General features: G+C 44.8%; 1 long non-coding RNA gene across 1 annotated transcript in view; it reads left to right on the forward strand.

The window, feature by feature from the left end:
* The window catches only part of LOC101004748, a 47,532-nt gene extending 40,939 nt beyond the window's left edge, over positions 1–6,593 (forward strand). The window contains exon 3 of the long non-coding RNA XR_001895303.3: positions 5,913–6,593. This is a non-coding gene — a long non-coding RNA (uncharacterized LOC101004748). The remainder of the gene's footprint in view (positions 1–5,912) is intronic.
* The last annotated feature ends 6,828 nt before the right edge of the window (positions 6,594–13,421 follow it).

Genomic DNA, 13,421 nt, shown 5'->3' on the forward strand with positions numbered 1-13,421 from the left:
AATACCCTTTATTTCTTTCTCTTGCCTGATTGCCCTGGCCAGAATTTCCAACACTATGTTGAATAGGAGTGGTGAGAGAGGGCATCTGTGTCTCTTGCTGATTTTCAAAGGGAATGCTTCTAGTTTTTGCCAATTCAGTATAATATTGGCTGTGGGTTTGTCATAAATAGCTCTTATTATTTTGAGATACGTTCCATCTATACCTAGTTTATTGAGAGTTTTTAGCATGAAGTGGTGTTGAATTTTGTTGAAGGCCTTTTCTGCATCTATTGAGATAATCATGTGGTTTTTGTCTTTGGTTCTGTTTATATGCTGGATTATGTTTATTGATTTGTGTATGTTGAACCAGCCTCACATCCCAGGGATGAAGCTGACTTGATCGTGGTGATAAGGTTTTTGATGTGCTGCTGGATTCGGTTTGCCAGTATTTTATTGGCAATTTTTGCATGGATGTTCATCAGGGATATTGGCCTGAAATTTTCTTCTTTTGTTGTGTCTCTGCCAGGTTTTGGCATCGGGATGATGCTGGCCTCATAAAATGAGTTAGGGAGGATTCCCTCTTTTTCTATTGTTTGCAATAGTTTCAGAATGAATGGTACCAGCTCCTCTTTGTACTTCTGGTAGAATTCGGCTGTGAATCTGTCTGGTCCTGGACTTTTTTTGGTTGGTAGGCTATTAATTACTGCCTCAATTTCAGAGTTTGTTATTGGTTTATTCAGGGATTCGACTTCTTCCTGGTTTAGTCTTGGGAGGCTGTATGTGTCCAGGAATTTATCCAATTCTTCTAGATTTTTTAGTTTATTTGCATAGAGGTGTTTGTAGTATTCTCTGATGGTAGTTTGTGTTCCCATGGGATGAGTGGTGATACTCCCTATATCATTTTTTGTTGCATCTATTTCATTCTTCTCTCTATTGCAATTCTTATACATTGTGGGTGGGAATAAAAAATGGTATAGCCAGTCTGGAAAAGTTTGGCAATTTCTTATAACGTTAACATGTATTTGTTGTATAACCCAGAAACCCCACTTCCTAGAGAAGTGAAAGCTTGTGCTTACATAAAAACCTGTATATAAATGTTCTATTCATAATTCTATGATTATGCAATGTTCTATTCATAATCACTCTAAGCAAATGTCCTTCAACAGGTGGATGAACAGGTATAAATGGATAAAGAAGTTGTGGTATATCCATACAATGAAATACTACTCAGCAGTAGAAAAGAATGAACTATTTACACATGCAGCAACTGAGCACTTTCTAAGGCATGATGCTGGGGGGTGGGGGAAGGAAGTAGTCTCAGAAGTTTACATACTGTGTTTCTCATTTTTGAGCAGATAAAATACCGATGGAGGATAGATCTGTGGTTGCCAGGAGTTACGAATGGGAGAGACTGTGATTATAAAGGGAAAACATGAGGGAGTTTTTGGGGGCGTGATGGCACTATTTTGAATCGTGATTGTGGCAGTGCTTATATGAATCTATACATGTGTTAAAATTATAGAACTTTACATCAAAAAAAAATATATATATATATTGTTTAGATAGGGTCTCATTCTTTGTCCAAGCTGGAGTGCAGTGGCACAATCATGGCTCCCTGCAACCTTGAGCTCCTGGGCTCAGGTGATTCTCCCACCTCAGCCTCCTGAGTAACTGGGACTACAGGCATGTGCCACCACGCCTGGCTCGTTTTTCGTATTTTGTAGAGATGGGATTTCGCCATGTTGCCTAAGCTGGTCTCAAAGTCCTGGGCTCAAGCGATCCACCTGTCTCAGCCTCCAAAGTGCATGAGCCACTGTGCCTGGTTTGTATGGTGATTTAAATAATAAAATTATAGAGGATGAACACTGCATTCTGATATGGGCCTCCAGTTCCTCCTTGCTAAGGCGAGGCTGATGATCTGTAATCTGTGCAGCCATTATCAAATGCTGACCCAGCCTTGCGCTTCTGTTCTGAGGCTTATGTATTTTGATCTGCTTTTTTACTTTAGATCCATTATGACTGAAAAATACTTCTTAAATTTTGCTTTTCCATCCCACAAATGACTGATTCCAACCTTTCTCCCCAGCTGCTCAGCATGGGCCTCCAGCTGTGCTCTGCACATTCTGATAGCAGAGAGCTTTATTCACCCGACCCCGTTTTTGAAATGTAATTTCCGTACAGTATAATGCATGGATCTGAAATACATAATTCAATGAGCTTTGGCAAATGTATACAGTGGTGTGTTCATACATGTTTTACAACTGGCTCTCTGGTGGGATAAAAAAGCCCTGCTTTGTAGTGTTTGCCAATTTCTGGAGTGTAAATATTTCCACCATGGTGGATTCCAAGCTATCAATGTGATGTTGACTGGCTTGCAAACATCCTGAAAAATTAACAGTCCACTCTCTTGATGGTGCCAGCAGGCTTCAGCACACCACTGCCTGTACATAACTGTGCAGCCAGCACCCAGATCAACATTCAGTACATGCCCATCATCCCACAAGTTCCCTAGTGCCCCTCTGCAGTCAGTCCCCACCCCTATCCTGTGTGGATAGTGATTCTGATTTCTACCACCATGAATTAGATTTTCACATTCTAGAACTTCATGCAAATACAGTATATATTTGGCCTGACTTTTTATTTTTGTCTCAGATTTGAGAGTCCCTCCTATGGTGTTTATCTGGTTGGTTGTCTTTTTCATTGCCCAGTAATATTTCATTGTATGGATGTACTGTCTTTGATTCTCCTGTTAATTGGCATTTGGGTTGTTCAAAGTTTTGGGCTTTTCTGAGTAATCTTGAAAGTACTTGAGAGGCTGTACAAAAGAGGTTCTAATATTCCTGGCAAAACTTTCTGCTGGGAAGAGGGAATAGATCCTGAAGCTTCAGATTTTACTGGCGATAATGAAAGAGCATCTTTGAAAGTGTCTAGCATGTGGCAGACATTCAATAAATGTTAGTGGAGTCTCACTTTGGCAGAATTCTGTTTCTAGGATCTGTGCCCAGAAATAGATCGTCTTTTACAGAAAGGTCAGAATCAACCATTCTAGAGAAAATGTAAAAATACCTCAGAGAGATTCCATCTTCTCATTTGATAAATCCATTTCAGGAATATTTCACAATTCTAACAATTAGAAAAAAATGTCTTATTTTTATGTTATACTTTAAAGCCTACCTATTATACATATTATCTGATTTACGTCATACACATTTAATTTTTATTTTATGCACATTATTTTATTTAACTTTGGCTACGATGCTGCAAGGTAAATATACCTCTACGTTACAGATGAGGACAGATGAGACTCAGAAATGCTGAGTAACCTTCCTAGTTCACAAAGCTAGTGAGAATTTAATTGCAGTTGCCTGACTCCAAAATGTTCACTCCTCACTACAGGCAGGAAGCACATATTATTCGGATAATCGCTACCCATTTTCCTTTCATCCTCGTTTTTCCAGCGAGCAAAACATCTTGTACTGTCACTTTCTTTTTTCATTTAAGAAGTACATTTTGAATAGGCTCAGGACGGCCTGATTTAAGCAAGCAGAAGGAAAAATCCTTACAGAAAAGTCTGCGTTGGCCAATCAGCAATGTGATAGAGCGTTCGGCAGATGGCGCTGTTTCCACAGGAGTGTAACGGCGGCCACAAGCGTTCTGCCGCCAGGGGGCGCCGCGTTCCGCCGGAGAAGCTTGGCAACAGGGAGCGCGGCTGCCGGGCCCACGCCTCCGTCGCGGTGCGTGCTTTCCCTCCAGGTGGGACGCTGCAGGCCCAGCCGCTCCCGGTGCCTCCAAACAGCCAGGGCGCTCACGTGGATAAGCTGCTAGACCAAGCTCAGTCCAGGAGGCCAGCTTCGGCAGCTGCTGCTCAGCTATCCCGGACAGCACGGGACTGTGCAGAGCCTCCCCTAAACCTCGTTCTTTTCAAGGGCAGAGGGAAGCACGGCAGCGGTTACCTGTTCTTGCCAAGTTAGCACCGAGGGAGTTTCATCAGGGAGAGGCAGGGGCCTCAGAACAGGGAGGCTGCAGGGCGGCCTCCGCAGAAGGTGAGTGCTGGCTGCCCGTGGCCTGAGACGTTAAGCACTGTGGGGAGAAATGGAGAAAGAAGCTCCTTGAACTTCTTTCACACTCCGGTGTGTGAAGCCGCTGGGCGGAGAGATGAGAGCAGCCTGGTCTTCCCTTCTCGGTGAGGCTTGGGCACTTGTCTCCCTTGCTGCTTCCGGAGTCATAGCCCCTTCCAGTCCTCCAAGGGCCTACGTTCCACCATGGCCAGACATCCCCTTTGAGAGTCTGCAAAGCTTGTTTTCTCTCTTGGAGAATTCTAGGCAATTCAGGTCAGAGAAAGGATTTTGAATCAAGTCCTTGGCTGTGTCAGATAGAAGTGCTTACAAGAGCTGAATTAATGGAATCATTCTTTAATTCCATGATCTGACTCCTGTCTGCGTCCTCAATATTTTATTTTATTTTAATTTTTTTTAGCGTCAGAGTCTCTGTCGCCCAGGCTGGAGTGCAGTGGCACAATCACTGTTCACTGCAGCCTTGACCTCCTGTGCTCAAGCAATCCTCCCACCTCAGCCTCCTGAGTGGCTGGGACCACAGGTGTGCTGCCACATCCAGCTTACATCTCCAGTATTCATTCTCACTATTTGCCCCATCACCTGCTTTTACTTTTTTATACTACCTGCAGTTCCTTGCAATTTATGTTTAGTTAATATCTGCATACCCTTCAAGATCTGCCGAAGCACTTCCTCCTCTGTGATGGCCTTTGGGTTGGTCTAACTCTTCCCTCCTTGACTCCTTCATGGTTTATCCCCTTTATAGAATCAATAGCATCTATTCCAGAAATCCAAAATTTTCACTGCACTTGATTATTATCCATCTCTGTCTTTTGAGCTGTCATCTCATTGAGTTCATATTCACCTTTGAATCTCCAGCACGCAGCCTGAGGACTGGAGCTTGCACTTCGTAGGTGTTCATTGAGTGAATGAAGGAAGGAGTAAAAACACTCTTCACTTTGCATTTAGTTAAAAATCAGATAATACAGAGATTTCCATCAGAACCAAACCAAGCCAATGTCTCTTGGAACCACACTCACAGTTGATGCCTTGGACAACTGGTGTGATGGTTTCTTCATTGTTGCTATGTATGTCTGTGAACGTGTTTGTCTTTTGAAATTACTTACTGGAGGAAGAAGTTCACTTTTACTTCATAAGGTAAATCCTTCAAACAGTCCCTACTTTTAAAATAAAGACTTCCCGTGTCCTCCTTGAAAGGTTCTTCTCGGGCTGCGTGTTGCAAGGTCCTTCCTTGTAAGGCAGTCGATGCTGTCTTATCCCCTCCCCGGGAGCAGAACTCTGGTAGCTTTGGATGTGGCCATCCAGGATTGGGGTTATAGAGGTGAGACTCAGAGACATCAAATAATCTTTCTGTTTCTCAGCATTGGAAGATTTCAAAGAAAGTGTGTGCAGGGGGCAGAAGGTGGGGTGCAGGATTGTTTAAATTTGTGGGGCTGCTTTTCTAGGGCAGTGAGAATTCTCTTGCTGGGTGGAGTTTGGTGTGTGCAGCTCGGCTGGGGGTTGTTCCCAGCAGGCAGCTCCTAAGTGCCAGCCGAGGCTCTCTGACCTGGGGCTACCCTCCATTGGCACATGCCACCCTCTGTCTCCCATCACCTCTCCCCTCCTTCATGGAGAGGCAGGAAGGAACTCTGGGAGGTGGGAGAGAGCAGAGGCCACAGTCAGTGTCCTCTGGACATGTCGATAACTAGAAGCAGAGCTGAGGCCCTGGGGACAGACACCTTGTCCTTATGCTGAAGAGACCCTTCTTTAACGGTCATTGCAAGTTGAGCTGGGGTAAGGATTCTAGGTCTGGTTGGTTTCTTCTGGAAAGTATATACTTCCTCCGTTTCTCTGGCCTGATTACTGCCCACACGTCCACAGGGGATAGCTGTCCTTCTGCTGTAGTGGGAGACGTGGAAGAGCATGGACTCTGGAGCTGGACTCCTGGGCTCAGATCCTGGCTTTGCCTCTTAGTAGCTGTGTGACTTTGGGCCATTCAGGTAACATCTCTGTACCTAAATAATCTGTTCTGTAAGGTGGGTTCATCTCATAAGGCAACTGTGAAAATTAAGCAGATTAGCACGTGTTAAATGCTGACAACAGCACCAGCACATAACCAGTATGCAGAGTACATCAACTCTTACTCTGCCTGCCTTCGCCTTTCCCCAGCCCTCTCCCTTCAAGGTGGTCGCTGTTCATCTCAACAGGTACTCATTAGTGCTCCTGTACCCAACACCATTACAGGCACTGAGGGGGATACAAGGAAGCATAGATGTGGTTTCCATTCTCAAGAGGCTTATGATATGGGGACATGAAGACAAAAGCAAAGTAATGAAAATAAAAAAACAGGGAGGAGTGAGTGGGGAAAGGACTGAAAAACTTCTTATTGGGTACTATGTTCCCTACTTGGGCGAAAGGATCCTTGGAAGCCCAAACCTCAGTATCATGAATATACTCATGGCACAAACCCACACATGTACCTCTTGAACCTAAAATAAAAATAGAGACTGGATCTAGTGGCTCCCACCTCTAATCCTAGCACTTTGGGAGGCAGAGTTTGGTGGATCACTTTAGGCCAGTAGTTTGAGACCAGCCTGGCCAACATGGTGAAACCCCATCTCTACTAAAAATATGAAACTTAGATGTGGTGGCGGGCGCCTCTAATCTCAGCAGCTCAGGAGGCTGAGGCACAAGAATCACTTGAACCAGGGAGGGGCAGGTCGCAGTCAGCCAAGATCACACCATTGCACTCCAGCCTGGGTGACAGAGCAAGACTCTGTCTCAAAAATAATAATAAATATAAAAAAAAATAAAGATGAAGAAAGAGCAACTTTGTTAAAATATATGCCACTAATATATAAGTGTCATAGGAGTTAAAAAGAAGGAGAGAGTGGGATGTGAGTGGCTTCATGAAAGAAGTCAAACTTGATTTGGGCCCGAAAGGGGGCAGAATATGGAGAACGGATTTTATGACTTTCATCTACAACTCTCTGAATTGTTCTGGCTTCTAAATCAAGATGGCAAAAACAATTGTCACCGCTCAGCTCGGGGAAATTCTCATGATGTCAGTTTACCCGGCAGGTTATACACAGGCTTAGGCCACTGCTGCCTTTGAAACTGTAGGAAAAATGCAAAACGTTCAAGGGCTGTCCCATTCCTCTGAATAAATACCTACCCCTAAAGCAAATGGCCCGACTCCGGGGTTGAGCTTTCCCCAGGCTTCGATGTTTTTGCCTGCACTGTGGCTGTAGAGGACTGACTTCCAGCCCAGTACATTCCACTCCTCTGAGCTGCTCCTGTTTCCCTCCAGAAGTCTGCAAAGCATTAAGCACTATATTTAACTCCAGCCTAAAAGAAAAATGCCTGCCTCTGAGCATCCAGACCGGAGAAAGAGGATTGTCACCTCCGAGGACACAGAGTCATTGTTCACCTTGAAGCCATGGACACACAGGCCTGGAATGTTCATCCCCTCCTGGCTCTATCTTTAGCTTTTGGGTGGGCTCAAGAAAGTGGAGGCAATTTTGATGACACTCAGTAGGTTAAGACCCCATGCATGAGAAGTTGGCTGGCTGAGCGGGGCTTTGTGGAGAGCCTTGTGTAGTTAACCATTAAGGACTCGTGAGAATCATCCGAGGAGCCTGTGGAAGTTGCAGATGGTGGGATCCATGCTCAGTGATTCTGAGTCTGTCGGTCTGGGATGATGCCCAGGGATCTGCGTCTTTAACACGCAAGCCAGGGGATTCTGGCAAGGGTGATCTTGGACCACATGTGGTAGAGAACAGTTAGCTGGCGCTATTGGCAACTTGGTCAAAGGAGGCAAAGGAAGGAAAACAGGTGGAAGCTGAAGCAGGGGGAGTGATTTTGAATGGTTTATGAACTGAATGATGAGGACACAAATTAAGGCAAATCATTACATCATAGACTCAAGAAAGCCCGAAGCAGGGATTTACAGCCCCATTCGAAGAAGAACTCAGCCTTGGAGCCATCAACACAGGGAGACTGAGGCTGGACACCATGAGGGGTGATGACCTGGGACCAACCCTGCTTCACCTGGAACACCTTCACTTTGATCTCTTTTTATATACATGGGTTCCATGTAGGATGTCATTTGAAAACTGGCCACTGCTAAAAGAAGTTAAAAAGAAATCATTAACCTCGAGACAATGTGTCAGTCTTTGGAAATACCTTAATCTCCTTGGGTGACTGGTGGAGCGGTGTTCTATTAGGTCTAGATCGTTTTATCTGCAAGAGCAGGATGACTTTGGACAGAATGCTTGTGCATAGGCCCTTATACTCCTTCTGTTCTTTTCTTCCTTTTAGCCAGTTCCCCTCTAATTTTTCTGTGATCTAGATCCATTTGAGAATCATATGAAAGCTTTGGACCTTTCCTGAAGAAAATGCACCTAGACACACACCTATACACATTGGCATTCAATTTTGGTGGGGGTTATGGGCTCTGTGAAACCCATCTGTACCCTTGGTGATCACACCTTCCTCTAAACTGTTATCTATTTATTTTATAGCGGTACCACGGTTATTCTTTGCTTCAAGTCTTTCAACTAAACCGCAAGTCTCTTGAGTGTAGAAACTGTGTCCTCTACAATGGTAGTCTAAAATGGGAAGGACAAGATGATCCGTTGCAGCATAAGAAGGGAAGTTTTAGAACTTCTGCTTATTTATAATCTTATCCCTTTTCAGTTTCTATTTTTCTATGTTTCTATAATGCTCCTTGTATTAGAATAGTCCTTCTCCTCCTCCTCATTATTATTATTTTGAGATGGAGTCTGACTCTGTTGCCAGGCTGGAGTGCCGTGGCACCATCTCGGCTCACTGCAACCTCTGCCTCCCGGGTTCAAGCGATTCTTATGCCTCAGCCTCCCGAGTAGCTGGGATTACAGGCCTGTGCCACCACGCCCAGCTAATTTTTGTATTTTTAGTAGAGACAGGGTTTCACCATGTTGGCCAGGTTGGTCTCGATCTCATGACCACGTGATCCGCTTGCCTTGGCCTCCCAAAGTGCTGGGATTACAGGCGTGAGCCACTGTACCTGGCCGAATAGTTCATATTATTTAAATAAACATACTTATTTTGAAGGTGCCATGTTAAAAACTTACTGATAAGGATAACATGATTCAGAAAGCTTGGAGTACTCTGCGTTACAGAATTTTTTTTGATACTCATGCTGAACGTTTTGCTAGGTATTGGAGATATAAAAAAATGATGTAGCTTCTACTCTCAGGGAACTTACAGTTTAGTTTTGCACATAGTAGGTGTTTTGTTTGGAATGGAGGAGCTGAGATTTGAGTCTGGCTTATTTGACTCCAAGTCGGTAACTAGATGATGAGTTAATTCTTTCAAGATGGGTCATTTATTGCACGTTCAGGAAGCCACTGCCTCTGGGAAAACCACCCCATAGAACATGCTCCCACTTGGTGTGAAATGTGAAGACAGGGTCTCTGACCTTATCATCCTTAGGTAGAGAGGCTGGTAGCAGTATTTCTGGAATTCTTACACAGAAGCTGCTCAGGAGTGGCACTCTCATTAGAAGGAAACATCTTGAGGCCGAGGTTGAATACACTCCTGCGCAGCAACCTGCGGCAGTTACTTAGATTTTGTAGATTTGCTGTGGTCTTTGGGACATGATGAAGGCTACGGGGTAGAGATGGGGTACAGTTATCTGTAGCTGTTTCTTTTTTTTTTTGAATGGAGTCTCCCTCTGTTGCCCTGGCTGAGAGAAATGGCCCGATCTCGGCTCACTGCAACTTCCGCCTCCTGGGTTCAAGCGATTCTCCTGCCTCAGCCTCCTGAGTAGCTGGGATTACAGGCGTGCGCCACAACGGTTGGCTAGTTTTTGTATTATTATTAGAGATGGGGTTTCACCATGTTGGCCAGGCTGGTCTTGAACTCCTGACCTCAGGTGATCTGCCCACCCCGGCCTCCCAAAGTGCTGGGATTACAGGCATGAGCCACCCATTGCGCCTGGCCTCAAGCCACTTCTTAGAGTTGCCTCAGGATCTCATGAGAAACTGAAGTAAAATTTTGGGGAAAAGGCAACCAGCGGAAGTGGCTGGGGCAGAGGAGCCGGGATGAGAATGCAGCTGAAGGGAGAACATCGCAAGGCTGCTCAGGGCTTCCCGGCAGCCTAGGGCATCCAACCCCAAATAGCATATTTCTCAGAGCAACTGGTAGCCTGGACCCATCTCTCAACAGCTGTCGACCATTTATTAGTAAGACTCCACTGAAGCCAAGGGAATGGGGAAGGAGAGCAGACAAATGGGGAAGATAGAATTGTGTTAATGACCAGTCCATTTCCATGAAGCGAAGGTGACCAGTCTGTCATCTCCTCGCCGTGGCTGGTGTTTTGTTGGTGCTGACATTTGCAGAGAGTGCCCCCAGCTGGGCGTCTGTTGCCCCATTGCCATGGAGACAGCAGCTGCAGAGACGTCTCCTTTGAGACCGCGCCGCCCGAGATTTCGGGAACCATTTTGGAAGCATTTGTCCCAACAGTGCCTGCTAATCTCCCTTTCATTTGTAATTATTTTATCGCCTTGGTTCTCTGCCTTGGCATCGTTCCCGCAGCTAACTCTGCTCCCCGACACAGGGTCCATGGGGAGGTGTCGGCCGCCGCAGCCCCGTCTGGGTGGAGATGAAAAGCGAGTGGAAAGGCAAGACTTGCTAGGGCGCTGCTGTCTTCAAACAGGCCCCGTCTCCTGGAGGCAGCCCTGGGAGGGCCTTGGCTGATTGAAGTAGCCCGAATTACGAAGCCTGAAGCCTTTGAGGCCAGCCGCCCCATCCAGGCCAAGAATAATTGAACAAATAGTTTATCTGGCTAACCAACAGCTGTAGAGCCCAGGCGATTTGGAGAGGATTAGGGGAGAGTAGTGAAAGAATACTCCCACAGGGTCCTCCAAATCCTCATCCTGAATCCTACCAACGAAGAACACATGTTGGAGCCCTGGAATTGCTTTTTAAGTTCATTTCTCTCCCTTTCCAAGCGACTCGGTGCAGGGCTGGCAAGAATTTTAAGTGGCTGAAGCAACCGTCTTTCGGGTCCCTGCCATTGAGTTCCTTTCAATTGCCTCCTTCAATTCCTCCAAACCTTGCTTCATCCCAGACGGCTCAGATTCATGCAGAGATTCTGATCACCCTGGGAGGTGCCTGAGGGTTGCTGTCTTTTCCTCAAGTCTACATTGCTGGCAGCTGTTGTAATGTCTAAGTGAAGGGCCAGGACCAAGTTCAGGTTAGCATAAAAGGGGAGGTGAGAGAGTGGCTGGATAAAGAGAGAGGACACGAGGAATTCCCTTCCCTGTGTGAGAAAAAGTTGAAAAAAGAAAAAAGCTCCAAGTGAATGAAAGGATTAAATATTAAAAAAAAAAAAATCTGTGTGACTACTAGATGAAAACTTAGGAGAATTTCCATGTTAAAACCTTTACAACCTCAGGATGGGTGATGTGTTTTTCACTATGATTCAAAATTCAGAAATTACAAAAGCTGGAGAAGACTGGTAAATTAAACAATGTTCTCCACGGCAAAAACACTACGTGCAAATATCATAAACTGGGTAGAGTGCTTGCAACTCTTATAGAAAATGGCTAAATTCTAGCTGGGTGCAGTGGCTCACACCTGTAATCCTAGCACTTTGGGAGGTCGAGGCGGGTGGATCATGAGGTCAGGAGTTAGAGACCAGCCTGGTCAATATGGTGAAACCCCAACTCTACTAAAAATAAAAATAAAAAAAAAGAAGAAAAAAGAAAAAAGCTGGGTGTAGTGGCTCATGCCTGTAGTCCCAGCTATTTGAGAGGCTGAGGCAGAAGAATCGCTTGAACCCGGGAGGCAGAGGTTGCAGTGAGCTGAGATTGCACCACTACATTCCATCCTGGGTGACAGAGCAACACTTCAAATCAAATGTGAAAAAAAGAAAAGAAAAAGAAAATGGCTAAATTCTTTATAAGGAACTCAGAGATACCAATCAACGAAAGACCAAAACCTACAGTAAGAATGGATAAAGGATATAAACAGACAGCTCCTAGAATAGAAAATAGAAATGTCCACTAAGGCAGACCACTTGAGGTCAGGAGTTCGAAACCAGCCTGGCCAAGATGGTGAAACCCGGTCTCTACTAAAATATACAAAAATTAGCTGGGCATGGTGGCAGGTGACTTAATCCTAGCTACTTGGGAGGCAGAGGCAGGAGAATCGTTTGAACCCAGGAGGCAGATGTTGCAGTGAGCAGAGATGGAGCCACTGCGCTCAAACCTGGGGGATAAGAGCGAGACTTCTCTCAAAAAAAAAAAAAAAAAAAAGAAATGTCCGCTAAATATGTAAAAGTGACGTTCACCGTCACTTATAATAAGAGCAGTGAAAATTAAAGCCACTCCAAGATACTGGTTTTCACCTGTCAGATTGGAAAAAATCCTAGTTTGACAGCACACTGTGTTGGTGTATCTGTGAGGAAATGGAACTTTCTGATGTTTTTGGCAGGTAAAATGGAGAGCAATTTGGCATTATCTGTCAAAATTACAAAGGCATGTGACCTTTGACTCAGCAATAACACCTTTGGAGATTTACCTTACAGAATATTGCATAGCTGAATAATGACATGTGCACAATTTATTAGTTACCACTGCTTTTTTAATGGCAAAAGATTGGAATCCCACTCACTTATTCATCAGGTGGGAAATGATTTCGTAAATTATGGTACTGTCCTATGGTGGAATACTATATGACTATAAAAAAGGATGAGGAAAGTTTCTAGGAACTGATTTCCAAGGTATATTATATGAAAAAAAGTTGGCCAGGCGCGGTGGCTCAAGCCCGTAATCCCAGCACTTTGGGAGGCCGAGACGGGCGGATCACGAGGTCAAGAGATCGAGGCCATCCTGGTTAACACGGTGAAACCCCGTCTTTACTAAAAAAATACAGAAAACTAGCCGGGCGAGGTGGCGGGCGCCTGTAGTCCCAGCTACTCGGGAGGCTGAGGCAGGAGAATGGCGTGAACCCGGGAGGCGGAGCTTGTGGTGAGCCGAGATCGTGCCACTGCACTCCAGCCTGGGCGACAGAGCGAGACTCCGTCTAAAAAAAAAAAAAAAAAAAAAAAAAAAGAAAAAAAGTCAAGGTTCAGTAGAGTGTATACAATATGCTATCCTTCCTGTGATGAGAAAAAATAAGAAAATATCTATGTTTGTTAGCAGTATCTTAAAGAAACTCTGGGAAAGGGTATCCTAGATACTAGTAAAATGAATTAGCTGTGCACATATGTGGAGGAGATTGTAACTGGGATGGAAGTAAGACTTCACTGTATACTTTTCTGTGTGAATTGATTTTTGAGCCAATGTAATGCCTATTCTAAAACAAAATAAAGCCAGTTCATATAAAGGGCAAAATCGAAAC

The sequence above is a fragment of the Papio anubis genome, chromosome 12 (genome assembly GCF_008728515.1).
Source record: "Papio anubis isolate 15944 chromosome 12, Panubis1.0, whole genome shotgun sequence".
Lineage (NCBI taxonomy): Eukaryota > Metazoa > Chordata > Mammalia > Primates > Cercopithecidae > Papio > Papio anubis.